Source organism: Abrus precatorius, unplaced genomic scaffold (genome assembly GCF_003935025.1).
Source record: "Abrus precatorius isolate BTA unplaced genomic scaffold, Abrus_2018 Scaffold8, whole genome shotgun sequence".
NCBI lineage: Eukaryota > Viridiplantae > Streptophyta > Magnoliopsida > Fabales > Fabaceae > Abrus > Abrus precatorius.
This window is the reverse complement of record NW_020874428.1, coordinates 12,255,718-12,275,318: the sequence shown is the minus strand read 5'-3', so window position 1 is coordinate 12,275,318 and position 19,601 is coordinate 12,255,718. Positions and strand designations below refer to the sequence as shown.

Here is a 19,601-nt window from a genome sequence, read left to right as displayed (position 1 = left end):
CAGAAAATAGAACAAATAAATGAGAGAGTTGTTAATAAATGTATCAAGGTGAAATAGAAGATTTGTTTAAGTTTTTAGCTAAATTTAATCTGGTATGTTAATAATTTATGATTTTAATTAAGAATTAGTATTTTTAACTATACAATAATTAAATAATTAAATAATATTTTGTAAAATAAGCTATTAAAATAACATTAATTAATTTAAATAAAAGTAAATAGGCAACTGTTAACTTTAATTATTTTAATAAATTTAATCAATGCTAGTATTTTTTTAAAATTTTTTAATAATTTTTAATAATTACGAATTTATTATAATTTAAGTTTATACATGGTATAATTTTTTTAAAATATAAATATGTAAAAATTTAAATTATTATTTTTAATAAATTTTACATAGATATATATAGATAGATTATTTACTGAAAAATTTGTACAAAAACTTAAAATATATATAATTGTTAATATACATTTGAAATTCAATATTTAAAAAAATTAAAATTTATAATATTTTCAATATTTATAAAAATAAATTAAAATAATAATAATAATAAAATTATATAATATGAAAAATTTTATAATTAATATTCAAATAATTTTTTTAAAAATTATTTATATAATTATATAAAAATTGTTACAATAATTTAATAATTATTAATAATATAGACAAAAATTAAAAAAATATATAAAATAATTTAATAATAATAATTATATTTTTATTAATATTATTTAATACCAATTTTTATAAATATTTAATATTATAGAAATTAAATTTTTTTTATCTTTTTTAAAGCAATTTTATTAGTCCACAAATTTATAATGCAAAATATTATATAAAATAAATATTTTTAATAAATTATTCATAAGATAATATATGATTATTCTATAGAAAAAAGTGAGTTAAAATAAATTTTTAAAAAGGTAATTGATTTATAGATTAGTTTTTATCACTTAATTCTATGAGTTTTTTAGCTTATAGACTTTTAATATAATATACTTTTTTTATAGTAACTCATGTGGATTAAAACTAAATTAAGACAGACCTATTTTTCTTACGTTAGATTAACCAATGTGAAATAATGAATAACATTTAAGTATATAATAAGTAGCCGTAGACTAAGTCTTTGGTCTAACTAAGTATGGGATTATTAGTGGCAATGAATAACATTTAAGTATATAATAAGCAGCCTTAGACTAAGTCTTTGGTCTAACTAGGTATGGGATTATTAGTGGCTTAAGATGATTGACAGTGAAATTTAGTCTTTCTTGACTCTTGAGTTGCCTCAAAACAATAAATTTTGTGAATAAATTTTTTTTGTTATTTTTGTGAATTATATATATATATATATATTAATTGAAAATTTTATAAAAATTAGAATTGTTTTAAGTGAAAAATTAATTACTCTTATACTATAATTTGAATTGAATTATATAAAAGAGAAATCAAATTATGCTAATATAAATTACATTAATTTTTACACCATATAATATTTTTCATTAGATAATTTTATTTTAAAATTGATTATAAGATTAAAAGTTTTTATCATATAAATTATGTGTATAAAATTTTAGATTAATTCAAAATCTTTATATTTCAGTTATATATATATATATATATATATATATATATATATATATATATATACATGGGAAATGATCTTCTTATATTAGTATAAGTTTAAAAATTCTTATACTTGATCTGAACCTTTCATTTAATTTATATCTAAAGGTCAGTGAAGTAATAAATTATAACTTATTAAATGAAAGGATCAGATTGACTGTAAGAGTTTTTAAACTTACACGGGCATGAGAAGATCCCTCCTTTTTTTTTTTTTTTTGCTAAGCATCAACATTTTATCAAAGATAAAATATGAGTACAAGGGATCATTAATTCAATTCACATACACAATTGAACTTTCCAAAGGTCCTACTGCGAGTCACTTCTAAGAATGATATTTAATAAAATCAAACATTTCATTAACATTTAATACATCAAATTCCACACATATTTCGTAATGTCTCATGCAAATTTTCAAGTAAGTATATACTAACACTAAATCATTTGAATACTAATGCAAAAAAAGGTGTAGTACCTTCTCATCTTTGGTATCACAAAGCCTACAAGCTTATGAAGAAATCGTCAATCCGCGTTTAGTTAAATTCTTCCATATTGATATTGCATTACGCAAGATGCCACACAAATATCACTACTTTCCTGGGTGTACTGATCTTCCAAAATTTACGTAATGCCTGCATTAGACACAACTCCAAACTATTGCCTGCAATGAAGTAATTATGCATGTAGTGATAAGCAGATTGAACATTGTAATCTTTATTACGATCACACTTCCATGTTAAAATATCATTCATATTTTCTCTCGACCTTTTACTTTTCATAGTCACCTACAATTGCTGTTGTAAATCTTCCTCCCATGCAAACAATTGTCTTCTTCAAGAAATTTTCTATACCTGTTGGCCCATCTCAAAGCGTACATTATCCACCACTCGAGTCTCCTTATATATATATATATATATAAAATAACACAATAAAAGAATATAAAAAATTAACTTAATATATACTTTGAAATTATATAAAAATAATTGATTACATTCTCATAATTATTTTATTTTAAAAAATTATAATACAAATAATTTAAATAATATATAATCATAATTGAACTATTCGATCAACAAATAATATATTTTTATATAAAATTAAAAATGTCAAAATTAATATAATTAACACTGATATAATTTAATATCATACACATATAGTTATCTTACTTTACTTAATAAATTTTTATAGATATTAAATTTCATTAATTTAACTATTAATTTAGAAATTCTTAACAAATATATCAACCAAACAAAATTTTAAAAATTATTTGATATTTTATCTAATAACTTTATTTTTATATGTTATATACTTTTCAAAATATAAATAAATATTTTTCATAAAAATATACTAATAAATATTTAATATATTTAAAATTTAATATACATAATTATGAAATAATATTGTATTATTTAACCGTTGTTTGATACGTATAAAATATTATATGATTTAACCTTTTCTATTTTCATGTAATTTATTTTATTTTTATATTTTATGTGTACTTTAATTTGGACGTAGCATATGGATGTATATGTATTTTCTTGACCTGAAATTATTTTTCACAAATTACTGAGACTATTTATCTTTTTTATAATTATTGAGATAATTTGAAAAAACTTTTTGTTTTAAAAAAATTACAATACTTACTACGGTACTCGTAAATTTGAGAGGTCTATACTATTTTTAGATTAATAATTATAATTCTTCTAATGACTTAAAAATTAGAAGATATTAATATCTATTTCAAATAAATCATTAACTTTATTATTTATTAATATAAAATTAATGATAATGATTATTCTACATGAGATAGAGTATCAAATTTTTTAATTATAAAAATACTTGCTATAGTACCTATAACTTGAAAGGATATTTGACATTTTTTCTAAATCAACTATTAGTTATTTATTTAGTCTTAAAAATTAAAAAATATTAATTTTTTTTAACTATTTATCTATTGATATAAAATTAATTATTACTATTGTTGTTTTATATGTAAGAGAAAGTAATAAAGCTTCTCAAGGGTACCTTAGATTTTACATTAATTATAAAAGTTAGAAAGTAATTTTCCAAATTTTATTTGCCAAAATTTTGAAAGGTCTCGTTCTAAGAAGATTGATAAAGTTTAAAGGGAAACTGGGCCTTGAAACGAGGACGAATGGACTGGGCCTTTTCATGGAGGTTGGGCTGTTAATAAGACAACATAGATAGGGGTAAATATGTCCGATAGAGAACGGGCTTTCAAAAAATTAGGGTTCAGTGCATTCCCTTATATAAGCGATCCCACCGCTCTGCCTTCTCAATCATCTATGTAGTTTTTGCAATTCTCTCAATTTCTTTCTTGTTTTTGATTTAGTGATTCTTTGGCGTCTTTGCTTAGAACTCTGAATTTCATGGGCTGTGATGAGTTACAGAGAAAGTCATGCACCACTCTGATGATTCAGTGCTGATAAATTTCTCATACCCATTCAATCTGAGCTCTATTCCTTTAACCACAACTAGTAAAGCTATTTTTAACATCTTTTCGTTTGTTTGTTTTTAATTATTTGGATTGCAAGTTCTATTTGTGTGATCCATTGTGTCTCTAACTCAAATTGAAAGGGGGAACCAAGTGATGGGGGTTTTGTAACCCTAGCCATGATGCGGACCGTACAGCTTTTATAGCCTTTGGGGATAAAATTCTGGTTTCTGATGGTTCCTTGTTATTTCATATTGTGGTTTTTGAATATTGTTTTTACAAATATTTTATCATTATTCAACGACTCGCATTGCATTCGTTTTGTTTAGTTTTTTAGAAGAGCCAAACATATGTTATTATTATTAAAGAGCGATTTTTTATATCGATCCTGTTTGACGTGGGATTTTAATGAGGCGTTGTTACTAAAAATGATCGGAGGCTGTACGCTGGAGTAAGATTAAATCTGTGTCCTGATTAAACCTGGGTAGGTTAAGAGCAATTTTTCATATTTTGATTACATCTTTTTTCGTTTTGTTTTTATCTATTTTTGCAAATGATAACCAATATTTTTAAATGTTATTAAGTCTGTATTAATATGTTTTATTATAATATTTAATGTAATTTTAAATAAATTGTGTTTTGTATTTTTATTATTATTTTAATTAATTTTTCTAATTTGTCTAAGAATATATATATATATATATATATATTATATGTTATAAGTTTATGGATAATAAATTTTTATTTATAATATATAATTCTATTTCTATAATATTTATTGCTAATAGTAAAATTGTGATTTTAATAAAAAAAATATTATTGATTAATGCATGCTATGTTATTTTAAAATTACTTAGAAGTCTTAATATATCTTTAACCTTTAACATCATACTCAACCGGAAGTGTTGGGGCATATCAGAAATTTGGCTCAAGGTCTTGTAAAATGAAAATTTAATAGAAAATCAATGTATAATTTTATAAGCAAAAGAAGTAAATTATTGAATTGAGTATATATGGTGCTCAAACTTAATACAATGTAAACATATTAAGTAATACTGAAAGCAAAACTTATGACCTCATCTAATTTCCTATATTGTTTGGAACAATTCAGCATGATGGATGTACAAAGAATTTTAAAAACAATTTTAAATTGAGAATCATGGAAGCAAACAAAAAAATGTCACTAGAAATTGAATAAAAGATCATACATACCAAATAATATTAAATAATAATTAAAGGTATATTTGACAAATTTATAAAAAATTTAAAAATAATATATTAAATAAATATTTAATTAAGTTATTTATCTAGATGTCTTCATGATGTATCATATCAAAGTATAAATCAATGGAGTTCTATTATTTGAGTTAATAAAAAATAGTATTAAAATGTAATATATATTATAACGAGTGATAAGTAAAAAGGAAGAGAATGAAATAAGGCAAGAAAAAGAAAGCTACTTGTTACTACTTTAGTGAAAAAAAAATAATTTTTGACTTTCAATTTGAATAATAAAAAACTAATTAACATATAAGAAAGTGAAAAATTAGGTAGAGAGAAGAATTATTGGATATATTTTGGGATATGTAGTTTTGTAAACTATTTAATTATTTATATAAATATATAAATTGATGTTTGAATGTGTATTTAACTTGTGTGGTGATATATATATGTTTATATGTGTGTAAATACATGTGGATGCTACATATTTGTATATTATGATTGAAAGATGAATGTGGACTTGTATTTGGATTGAAAATGTAGATTAAATGTGTACTGCAGAGATATTCTTTCTGTAACGAGAAGGTCCTGAGTGAAAGGTGTGATTCTGTTACGTTTTCACTGATGCAAGAGGGTAACAGAGAGAAAGTATTTTCTAGGTATAGTCTCACTGTAGTGAGATTCTGTAGAAACTAGATTGCAAATTCGTCTGAAATTTTTGCTGTAGCAAGAGGAGATCTTGCTGCAGCAAAAGTGTCCCGTCTCTTTGGGTATTTGAAGGATTTATGGTTTAGGAAACACATTCCCACTCTTTCCTCTTCATCTCCCTTTGATTCTCTTTATTATCAACCTTATTTCACCGATTAAACTTCTTCTAAAGCCGTTTGAGAGATAGATTAAATGTTGAAATCGTGTTTGGGATATTTGAAGGTAAGTTTTATGAGTTAGGGTTTCGGTCATCATCCATTTTCTTTGTTTTCTCGAATTCTCATGGAGATTTTCTATGTACTTAAGACGAAGCACCGTGTGAAGGACGTGTTATATCATAAATTCGTGTTGGGTCTTCAATTCGAGGTAAGAGGAGACTCTACCCTATCTCATTGTACTTAGAATTTGTTTAATTTATTGTGTATTGGAATGTGATTGAAATAGAATGTAGAAAGATGTGTATTAGGATGAAAATGACTTGATTGTGATAGGTGTAGTGGAAATTTTGTTTGGAACTTAGTGTGATTGATATTGAAAAATGTGTGTGAAAGATAATGAATGATGTGTGTGATGAAGTGATTTGATTGTTGTGGAGTTTTGATGAAAATTGGATGTTTGAGTGTAATATGATTGAATGTGGACATACGTGCCATGTGTTAAAGTGAATGTATGCGTAGACATGTCATTGATTGATGTTGAATAATATGAAAAGGGTGAGAATGTGTGTGAATGGCATGCCGAGTATGATTGTGTTTGAATTGGTTGGAAACTATGAATGATTCAGCGATACACTGAGGTGCGGAAGATGGGGCGGTAGAAATAGCTTAGGGAAGAGAAGGTGGTGGTGACACTAACAGTGAGAGTGAGTGCACCACAGGCTATACACTCTCCTCCTGACTTGGCCTCTGACTAACACCTCTGTTTGAGGGCATCAGGAATCTGTGATCACGGTGCCACAGTGAGCGTGACTAACGTGGAATGAGCGCACGTGTGTGTATGAAATGTTTGAGGGTATAGTGAGCGCACCTGTGTGTGAATGGATGTGCAAATATGTGTGAACATTGTTAAAAGAATGGATTGATGTTTGTTTAAATGTAATTTTATTATATTAGTGATTGTTGTGAAATGTATAAAGGTACCCACTCTTATATTTATTTTTCAGATGGCCAAAACAATCAGCATCAGACTCCGTGCACGAGAGGGATAGAATTGTTATAGAACTTAGGAAATTATTTTTGGAAAATTGTGATGTATTTCAAATTAGTCCTGTAGCGTTTATTTTGATGCAAACTTATAACCTTCCCTTATTTTGAAATATTTTATTAAAACTCTGTTTGAGAATGAATGAAATTATTATTATTCTCATTTATTGCAAATTTTATTTATTTAAAAAATTAAATTAAGGTATTACATGGCAGATTTTGTCTAAGGAGAATAGAAGAACTAAAAAAAGGACCAGTTGACTAAAACTGATCAAATACCAAAGAAAATTTTGTTAATATCAATTTTTAGATGAGTTTAAGCATCTAAATATTTTTTTTAAAATTATTCTTCGTATTAAAATTATAGAAGTATAATAGGTGTTTCTATTTTTAATAAATTTTTATTATAATTATTATTTTAAACTTAATCTTATATTTTATATTATAATTTTTTTCTTTTGCTTTTCTCTACAAAAACTCAATTCTAAATAAAGTTAATTTATTATATATTTATATTTTATTATGCTTTCAAATGAATGAATAAATTATCAATATTAATATTATTATTATTTTTATTACACATTAAGTACTATACCACATTTAAAAAAACAATCTTTATAAAAAAATATTATTATCTTTAAAATATAAAACTATACTATATATAAGTTTATTTTAAAATATAAGTTTTTAGTTTCTTAAAATTTTATAACGTTTTTATTTGACATCTCATGATTTTTTTTTTAATTTCTAGTTAGAATACGTATTTTGTTAAATAAAAATGTAATAAATATTTTTTAATAAAAATTTACTATATTTAGTTGTTTAAAATTGATATTAAGTAATATTTTTATTTTATATTTTTATCTTTTAAAAATAAAAATTTAATTTCTTAAAATTTTGTTGTTTTTATTTATATTTTATTTTTTTCTAAATAAGTATTTTTAAAAATTATTAGTTAAAATACTAATTTGTTTTTTCAATTTTCTATTCGATTTAAACCGGATCCAACGCAGATCGCGTATTTGAACGTAGTGAGTGAGCTTATCACTGTAAATTTTTTACATAAATAAGAACTCTAAACCAACCTCCGTTGGTAGTCAAAATACTCATTAAGTCCTTATAAATGACATTTGTTTATAGATTAGTTTTTATAAATAAATTTTATATTTCAGTCTTTATATAAAAAATTTTATATACATTTTTGTTTCTTTCATCTATTATTATAACATGATTTTAAATGGAAAACACTGATAACAAAATATTTATTTATTTAAAAACTAAATTATAACTCTTTTTGTAATCTAACTTTTTATAAATAATCTTGCCATGTTTATAGTTAGTTTTTGTTGATAATGAAAGCTTAAAAAGATCATATAATTTTAGAAGGATCTAATTACTTGATACTACTCAACTATATATATATAGATTATTTATGACCAGTTCTCTGGATTTGAATTTAAAATTTATGTACAATATTTTAATTCGATAAATTTATTTTCATGAAAAATATTTATTGAAAGTATAATAGTTTTTTATTTCTTTTGAATGGAGCTGCAGTAGTAATTCTTGTAGTTGAAGGACAGTAAGACTAATTTGACGATGTTGTATTCAAAAGAAAAAAAAGAATATAAGAAGCTAGTGACTATAGTAAAAATATTTTTGTAAAAAAAAAAAAGTCTACGAATAACTAAATCTAAAAGAAAGAGTTTTAGATAACCTAACAGATATATTTTTATGAAACCAAATGAGAGTAATAAACCAGAGTTTAATTTGATGATGTCTCATATATATATATATATATATATAATAGATTATACGATTTATTCTTTTGTTGATGAAAAATGACAACCTAATAAAATTTAACATGAAATTTAAAAAAAGTTAAGTGACAATAGTTAAATTTACTGCAGCAACTTTTATAATATTTTATTCTCATTTTCTTTCAAAATAATACTCACTCATTCTCATGAGTAAAAATTTATTTAAAGGATCATTTGAAAAAAAATTATAGCAAATTTATGAAAATAGCTTATCATTTATATATATATATATTAGTTTATTTTTTAAAATATATAGTATAAGAACTTATTGAAGAAATAATTGAGTTGTGTTTACAAAAAATTTTAAATCACACGACCCTTACAATCACATATTTAGAGCATAATTTCTTACAATGAATCAATAAATTATTTTTTAGTAACTTTAAGTGACAAATAACAAACATGAAATATGGAGTAATAAGGAAACATAAACAAATACTAGCAATAAAAGTCACTGATAATCTCAAATAATTATACTCTTATTTCTTTCATAAAAAAAAATTATACATTTACGTAGAAAATTTGGTTTCTCTAATAAGAATTAATATAATCACTCCAAAGGACTTAAAGAGGATCTATCATAGTATTTGTAAGTGGCTCTAAACATTAACATGGACAAAAAATAAAAAATGAGGATCTCAATAAAATCCTCAAATATAAGGGTTAAGATTTTTAAGGACTCATGACAAATGTAACATATAATCTTTTTACTATCATTTAGCATACTTAAAAATTTATTCTTATTTTGAAGCTCAAAAAATTCACTTACCCATTTTTTTTTTTTGAGATTGCAAAGCTTGATATATTTTAATAAATTTGGTGTACAAGAAACAATAATCGAGAAGTAGGAACTCGCCCTTAAGCCTTTAGTAGTAATGGATTAAAGAAAATTGTTTGAACCAGAGAAAAAACAAAGAAAATTGGAAGAGCCAAGTTGAACAAGGGTTTAGAATTATGAATGGCAGTGATGTGCTATATTACTACAAATAAAGGGAGGTGATAGAGTTTTACTCTAATCCAAAATCCCTAAAGATAAGAAGAGGTCACAGATTAAGAAAAGAGAAACAAAAGCTAATCATAGATTCATAAGCATATGCTATCAACCTTCTTGAAAAGGTTTGTCAACTCAACTAAAACTAAAAATTATAAATTAAATTTATAGTTTATGAATAGTTTTAATTTTTTACATTTAGTTTTGATAGTTCTTTAATTGCTTAAAGTCTCACGTTATATTTTCATTCAATAATTAACAATAAAATTTTGGTTTAAATAACCTTTTAACTACCTCCAAATAGGGCTAATTTAAAAAAACTACCTCATAATTTTTTTCATTTTAATGCCTAACTAATTTTATTTTTTAATTTTATACTCGACATTAACTTACGTCAGTTAAATGGTGACGTGACTAACAGTTTGCCGCGTCACCGTCGATCTCTCTCATCCACCTCACCATTAAACCACCACGTCAGGATTCCACATCAATATTTTTTAATTTTAACCTAAAAGTTGCATTTTGGGTGATGTGAGGAAAAAATGGTCAAATCTAAAACCTTAATTGAAGAAGAAGCACAAAACAAAGACGCTGAAGAGGGAAAGAGGGCCATATCTAAAATCCTAATTGAAGAAGAAGCACATAACGAAGAAGCTAGAGACAAACTCAAAAGGAAGAAGAAGCAGAAAAGGAAAAAGAAGGTTAGTGTTCTCTATTGTGTGTTGTCGTTATTCACCTGGGGTTTCATTTCGATTCTTTGTCTTGACAAAATGATAGTGTGAATGGTTCATCGTGTTCATCTTCTGCACAAGTTGTAACTTGCAAATGTAAGAAGCCCGCTATAATTTTGACCTTACAGAGCAAGGATAATCCAGGTAGAAGGTTTTCGAGATGCTCCGGTTGAAATGTAAGTTCAACTAGTTGTATTTGTTTTGGATTTGTGTTGTGTTTATAAATTTTTTTGTATTTGGTTTACAGGAACCTAATTCTTGGAATTATTGTCGTTGGTTTAAAAAGCCTGTAGATGAGGACAATGAGTCTGTTATGTCGAAAGAAATCCATACAATTCAAGAGTCAAAAGCAAAGATCAATGATTTAATGGAGGTTAAAAAGGCAACTGAGAAGAAAATGGCAAAAACCAAAGAAGAGATGGTGAGACTTTAGTAAGAATGTCATGATCTCCATCAACAACTTGCATTAATGAAATTTAAAATATCCCACAAAAAGAAAAAGATTGTTGTTGAGAGGAATACGGTGAAGATTTTAGGATATTTAGTGATTGTGTTTTGGTTTTTCATTACCATTGTGAGCATTGTAGTAATAATGAATGTTGTTGGTATGAAAGTTTTAAATGTTGACAGTTTGTAATTCAATGAAGTTAAAGTTGTTTTGAATATGGTTGAATGAATTCAATGACATAAGATTTATGCTCATGACTCTGTTCACTGTGTTTTTAATTCTGTTCAGCTTGTTGAATTTGGTTCAATAACATAAGATTTATGTTGCATATTGTTTAATGTAATCAAAAGGTACAGAAAGTGGTCTATAAAAAGGTTCCCATTCATATGAATACTACCTTAAAATAAGCTGTTGCACATTGTTTAAAATAAAGTTACATTACTCTTAATACAATATAATAAAAAGTACTATTCCCTCTCCCAAAATGGTTCCCAAAAAATATAGTCTTCATTCAGATTTGGTCAATTGACTTGGTGGAGTTGATAAAGGTGTTAGAGTTAGCCCTTCATTCAAATTTGTAGCAATGACTTGATTCATCTAATCAAACAATAGAGGGGGTGAGGATGCTGATGTTGGGGGTAGTGATGGTGCTGTTGAGGTGGGGATGAAGCACATCATCAAAACTAGAAATGTATATGATCAAAGCACATGGGCGTGTACTTTTAATGGTGAGGTGGATGATGTTAAAAATTTAAAAATGCTGATGTGGAATCCTGACGTGGTGGTTTAATGATGAGGTGGATGAGAGAGATCGACGGTAACGTGACAAACTGTTAGCCACGTTACCATTTGAGGTTAACATCAGGTATAAAATTGAAAAAAAAATTAGTTAGACATTAAAATGAAATTTTTTTTTGAGTTAGTTTTTGCAATTAGCCCTATTTGAAGGTAGTTAAAAGGTATTTAAACCTAAAATTTATTTATACAATTTTGTAAAAAAATAAAAAAATAAAATAAAAAATTATTATATTTTATACATATAATTTACTAATTTTATTTAAATATTTATATATTTTTCTTGACTAATTTATACAAATCAACATGTCTCATTTTTATGTATTTTTGTTAATTATTAGATGAGACTTTAGAATGAGAGACTAAATTTGAGTAATTGAAAAATCAAAAGACTAAATATAATTTTAAATAAACTAAATCATACATAAATTAAAATAAAACTAAAAATATAATTAATTCTGTCTAAAGTTATAAAGAATGAAAAATATTTAAACAGGTTAGATAAATTCACACAATTAAACATAAAAAACCTTAACTCTTACGTCACCACATGTTTATTATACAGGGTAGTTTCAAGAAAAAAAAATTGTAACATAAAATCCAACTCGTCATATTTAGTGGTTAACGAGGTCAATATTTGGAATTCTACCTATCATAGCATCTCTAGATTATTTCAAATAAGATTGATTCAATAAAATATTTTCACTCAATTAATTTGGTATATATATATTTTTTCTATTAAAGACTTATTTAAACATTTGCATTCTTGCACAGATTAAGTACGTACTATGAAGAGTTACATGTGACTTATAAAATATTACACAAAGACACAGTTTTGGGCCTCATGTCAAAGTTTTCCCTCGTTTTCATTGTAGACATGAAAAAATCATGCATTTACTGAAAAACAGAAAACACAATTGAAAATCCACGACCGAAAATAAAAACACATTTGAAAATCCTTTGTTTTTTGGTTAAGGTACGAAGTTGATTTCTTGTCCTTTGGATTCTTGAAACTTAAGACTTGCTAGTCAAAATGATCCGTGAGATGCGTGGCTATGAGAACAGCTACCCCACTAAAGAACAAGAATTTCAAGGATTTTCTTTGCTACCTTGCTTTATTGTGAGGGTATTGACACGTTCAATTGGCAATTGAGAATGTCAGAACTTCTATCCCATTAGTTATACTCCTCGCAATACTACACTAGAGTTCATACATACTTGAACGCGAAACAGTATAGCACCACACCAACAGTTGGAGCAAACTGGCAACATAGTTTGATTTGTAAAATTTATTCATCCATTTTAAATCATTTCCGTTTTAAAGTATCATATAAAAATTAAAGAAATTAATAAGTAGATCACACTTTAAAACAGAAGAGACCCAATGCTTCCTCAGCCCACAAATTATTCCTCAGCATATTCGTAGGATATTTTCTGTTATGTTGATATAAATATCAGAAACTTCTAGTTAGTATTAGCTGTATATTATAACAATATTCCTTTATTTTGTAGCTATATTTGTTTTGCATATCCTCTTGTATATATATTGCCCACATTGGGATTATCAACAGTACGAATATTCATCATCCTATTCTGTCCTTGCACATTTATCCTTTTATCTTATATGGTATCAGACTCCCTCTTAGAGCTCTGCTGATATCCTATTTTTTGTTGACATGGCAGCCTCCATTTTTGAATTTGGGTCCCCTCATAGTGATTACACCTTAGACCCACCTTTTGTTGACCCTAGCGAGAATCCATCAAGTCCCTTTTACATACACCCTAGTGAGAATCCCTCCTCTGTCTTAGTCTCTCCTATTCTCTCCGGTGGTAACTACCACTCTTAGTCTCGTTCCCTTCGCATGGCCCTCATTTCTAAAAACAAAATGGGGTTCTTCACTGGTTCTATTCCTATTCCAAGTCCTGATGATCCTACTTATCCTCTATGGGAGCGCTGCAACACGTTGTTAATGTCATGGCTCATAAATTCCGTCATCCCTTCGATTGCACAAAGCATCATTTATCTGGACCGTGCTGTTGATGTTTGGAATGACTTACGAGAATGTTTTTCTCAGAGTGATCTTTTGCGTATTGCCGAGCTCTAGGAGGAAATTTATGCATTGCAACAAGGCTCACTCACAGAGTTTTTTACTACTCTGAAGGCATCTTAGGAGGAACTTGATAATTTCCGCCCTCTTCCACCTTGTGATTGTCAAGCTCGTGTCTACCATCAACAAGATTTTATTATCCGATTTCTCAAGGGTCTTGATGACAGATTCATTGTTGTTCATTCCCAAATTTTACTAATGGATCCTCTACCCTCTGTTAATAGAGTCTTTTCCATGGTCATTCAAAATGAACGACAACATGCTACAATCGTTTCTCCTCTAGATACGCCCAATGACTTTGCTAATAATATTGTTTCCTCTTTAGCAAATGTCACGAAGCCCGTTCCTTTCATGGTAAAATTCGCAGTGCTGGAGGTGGTAGACCAAGTGGCGGAGGCGGTGGTGGCCAAACCCAACAATCCAAATCTTCAAAAGTGTGTTTATTGTAAGAGAACATGACACACCGTTGACGTTTGCTATAGCAAACATGGTTATCCTCCCGGACATCCACGATATCCGGGTCGACCACGTTTCTACAACTCCAATGTTGGTTCTTCTTCTCCTGGTGGCTCTTCCTCTGTCAACCATATTGCCACTGTTGATCACCCTTCTCTGATGCAACACCCAGTTGAGCAACAACATGGATCAGGTCTTAACTTTACCCAAGCCCAATACCAGCATTTGATGTCTCTAATCCAACAAGCCACAGGTGGTGCCAACAGTAATGAGCCTCATTCTTCCACTTGGGCCAATCTCATTCAAAAAGGCCCAAATACTCTTTCTAGTCTCAGTGGTAACACGCCTTTTTTTTTTTTGGTTTCACACCACAAATCTCTCATGTCCTCTCTTTTATTTCATTACATAATTCTTCGTCTTGAATTGTGGATTCTGGACCAACGGATCACATTATTTGTTCTCTAATTTTTTTTTAAGTTTTTTCAAAAATAAAACCCATTAACATTCATCTACTCAATGGGTCCGTAGTCACTTCTCATTATTCTGACACTGTTCATTTTGCTCCAAATTTTATAATTTACAATGTGCTATATGTTCCAGATTTTAGCTTTAATCTTTTTTCTATTTCAAAATTCCTTTCAAGTCTCAATTATAAATTAACCTTTTAGGGTCTTTTATGCCAAATACAAGAAATAAGCACAATGAAGATGATTGGTTTGGCTAAGCTCCAACAAGATCTTTATCATCTAGTCACTCAAGAAAATTCCAGCCTCACACCTTCTATTCCTTCTGTCAATCATCTTTCCACCTTTACCATCAACAACAACAACATTTGGCATTTTCGTTTAGGACACTTGTCAAACAAAAGACTCAATATTTTACATGAGCAATTTCCTTCTATTTCCAAGCATGTTAATGACTCATGTGATGTTTGTCACTTAGCTAAACAAAAGCAATTATCATATTCTGTTAGTATTAGTAGAGCTTAAAAAAAAAATTTGATCTTATTCATATGGATATTTGGGGCTCATTCTCTCAAGTTTCTATCTATGGTCATAAATATTTTCTTACAATTGTAGATGATTTTAGTAGATTTACTTGGGTTGTTTTGTTAAAAACAAAATCAGAGGTCCAAATTAATATTCAAAATTTTATTGCCTGAATTGAGACACAATTTGACTCCCAAGTAAAAATTATTCGTTTTGATAATGGCCTCGAATTTTCCTTAAAAGAATTTTATGCTTCTAAAGGTATTATTCACCAAAAAGTTGTCCCTACACCCCTCAACAAAATGCTAGAGTTGAACACAAACACTAACACATACTCAATGTTTCCCGGGCACTTATCTTTCAATCTGAAATTCCAAATAAATTTTGGTCATATACCATTAAGCATGATGTTTTTCTCATAAACCGGATTCCCTCACCTGTTATACAAAATAAAACACCCTTTGAATTACTCTTTAATAACAAACCTGATTTTTCTAATATCAAGGTTTTTGGATCTCTCTACTATGCTTCCACCCATTTTCCTCGAAAAAAATTTGACCCATATTCTAGACGTGCCATTTTTCTTGGCTTTCAAAATGGAACAAAAGGTTACATTATTTTGGATTTAGATTCTAGAGAAATTTTTTTATCAAGAAATGTCATATTTTATGAGGCTATTCTACCTTTCAAAAAGCCCAATGACCTTGCCCCTAAAACCACTCCACCTCTTCCTCCAGAACCATCCGTTCCTTTTCCCAACAACACTTATCCTCATGTAGACCCCGTTTCTCTAGATTTTTTTACCTTCAAAACCATATATTTTACCTTCTTCTTCCTCAAAGCCCAATGCTTCCTCACCAAACACATCACCTTCTCCGTCTTCACAAAACCCATCCTCATCCACCACCCACCTCAACTCACCCTCGTCATCACCACCCACATCCCATTCGCCGACGACCACCACACAATCCATTCCTCAGCCACGTCGTTCCACTCGCATTCCTCAGCCATCAACTAGGCTTCGTGACTTTGTCTGTAGCACTTTTGTTGCTTCGTTAGACCAACCATCTTCAAAGTGTGAATATCCAATTCAAAAGGTAATTTCTTACTCTCAGTTACCTCCCTTTGATAAAAATTTTTTCATGTCTCTTATCTTTGAAACTGAACCCTTTACTTAGAAAGAAGCTATTCACAACCCTTGTTGGATTGAGGCAATGAATGCTGAGATTGATGCTCTAAATCTAAATCAGACATGGGACATTGTTGTGGCTCCTCCTAACGTTAAACCCATAGGATGAAAGTGGGTTTACAAGATCAAGCGCAAAGCTGATGGTAGTATTGAGCGCTATAAAGCATGTCTTGTTGCCAAAGGATTCTCTCAAATTGAGGAGATTGATTACATGGAGACTTTCTCCCCTGTGGCAAAAGTGACTACAATTCGTGTTGTTCTGGCCTTAGCATTAGTCAATCACTGGCACTTGCAAAAATTAGATGTCAGCAACGCCTTCTTGCACGGAGACTTGACTGAAGATGTTTATATGACCATTCCTGCTGGCATTGATGGCTACTCTAGTTCACATTGCTGCAAACTTTGCAAATCTTTGTATGGACTGAAGCAAGCTAGTCGTTCGCTGGTACGAGAAACTTTCTCTTCTTCTTTTATCTTGTGGATATCAGCAGGCCCAACCGGATCATAGCCTCTTTGTTAAAAATCATGAAACTGAATTCACAGCCTTAATAGTGTACGTTGATGATATAGTCTTGGCTGGTAATTTTTGTGTGAAATTGAAACTGTCAAGCAGATCCTAAATTCAAATTTTCACATAAAGGATCTAGGAAATCTTAAATATTTTTTGGGTTTAGAAGTTAATGTCTCAGATGCTGGAATTTCAATCTATCAACAGAAATATTACTTAGATTTGTTGTCAGATTCTGGTATAATGGGATGCAAACCATCCACCACTTCAATGGATTGTTCCTTACGTCTTCATAAAGATTCAAGTGCACCATTGTCTGATCCGCTTTCTTATAGACGTCTAATTGGTTAATTGCTATATCTTACAAGCATGCGTCCAGACATCACTTTTCCTGTCCAGAAACTAAGCCAATTCATGTCTAAACCAACTCAAGCTCACTTCCAGGTTGCTATGTGAGTTCTTAAATATCTTAAAGGCAGTCCCAGCAAAGGCCTTATGTTTAGGCGTGATTCTCCAATTCATGTTCTAGGTTTCAGTGACGCAGATTGGGCTATCTGTGTCGATTCTCGTTGGTCAGTTACAGGATATTGCATTTTAATTGGTAATTCTTTGGTTTCTTGGAAAACCAAGAAACAAAACACAATATCCAGATCTTCTTCCGAAGCCGAGTATAGGGCACTTGCTTCCACCACGTGTGAGTTGCAATGGATCCTTTATTTACTGTCTGACCTGGGAATTTCATGTTCAAAACAACCTGTCCTATATTGAGATAATCAAAGTGCTCTCTATATTGCTGCCAATCCAATTTTTCATGAATGCACAAAACATTTAGAAATTGATTTTCATCTCATTCGTGAGAAAGCTCAGTCCGGTATCATGCGATTGCTACCCGTTTCATCCTCCAACCAACTTGCTGACATGTTTACAAAGGCCCTTCCTTCGCACTTATTCACTCCCTTCCTCAGCCCACAAATTATTCCTCAGCATATTCATAGGATATTTTCTGTTATGTTGTTGTAAATATCAGAAGCTTCTAGATAGTATTAGCCGTATATTATAACAATATTCCTTTATTTTGTAGCTATATTTGTTTTGTCCTTGCTGATGCATATCCTCTTGTATATATATATTGCCCACGTTGGGATTATCAACAGTGCGAATATTCATCATCCTATTCTGTCCTTGCACATTTGTCCTTTTATCTTATACACTTTTCATGAAATTAATATTCTTAATACTTTATGTCTAAAAAAGAACCTAATTATACAATTACCACAACAAAATATGTTAAAGCAATGAGTAAAAAAATAAAATTGAACAAAAGTAACAAATATTTCTTGATGCAATAAAACAAAAATACTTTGAAACACAAAAATTGCTAAATTTACAAATGTTTTACGATGAAAGGAGAAATTTTAAAGATTTGACTATTTTAAAGTTAAATCATATACAAAATGAGAAAGTAATAATAACTCATTTTATTTTACCATATACATCTTTAACTTTAGTGAAGTTAAATTCAATTTTCAAATATATAATTTAGTTAATATTGAGTGTATAAGAGAATAAGAGTTAAGTGCCTGAATAATACTTGTATGACAATCTTGTCACCTATGATTAGGATAATGCTACCCATACATTATTTTGAATAATAAAATTTACAATTTAAGAAAGAGATAGAAAGATAAGAGAGTGACATGTTTGATTAGATGAACGACATGATTGAAAAAAATAAATTCTAAAAGAGCCTTTTTTATTTAAATAATATTTTTAAATAAATTACTAAATTATAATTTTTTTAAACTAATTTCCTGCTAGTGAATTTAGCCACATGACATAAAATTTGTTGTCATTGTTGGTGAAACTTTTATTTTTTAATTTTTAAAAATAAATTTCCTTACTAAAAATGTAAAACTTATATAGTTATTAAAAATGTAAAATTTATAATTTTTTATGTTCAAAAATAAGTTTTATTACTAAAAATGTAAAATTTATAATTTTTTTATTTTTAGAAATAAGTTTTGTCAGTAAAAATTTGAAATTTTAAAAATTTTTACACGTCTAAATATTATAAATTTCATAAAGTCCACTCGCGACTACTAGGGAGCTGACACAATTGAAGTGTTTATGCGCTCTTAAATGGATGTGTGTGACCAGTTTGCCAAAATATTTGACTATAATTTCCCACCAAGCCTGCGACTCTGAGTGGAATACAACTAGGGATGGCAATGGGTAGGGTACTACAGTACCTATCCCCATACCCGCGTTTTAAAAAAATACCTGTACCCAGTCCCACACTCGCGTGGGTATGAACATTAATTCCTGTACCCGTACCCTCTGGGTACCTGCATACCCATCTTGTA

The 19,601-nt window shown here is 28.4% G+C and overlaps 1 non-coding gene across 1 annotated transcript; it reads left to right on the top strand.

The window, feature by feature from the left end:
- The first annotated feature begins 4,009 nt into the window (after positions 1 to 4,009).
- LOC113848669 lies at positions 4,010 to 4,095 on the top strand. The gene has a single exon (XR_003501932.1). It is a non-coding gene; the product is annotated as a small nucleolar RNA Z221/R21b (small nucleolar RNA).
- Positions 4,096 to 19,601: the final 15,506 nt, after the last annotated feature.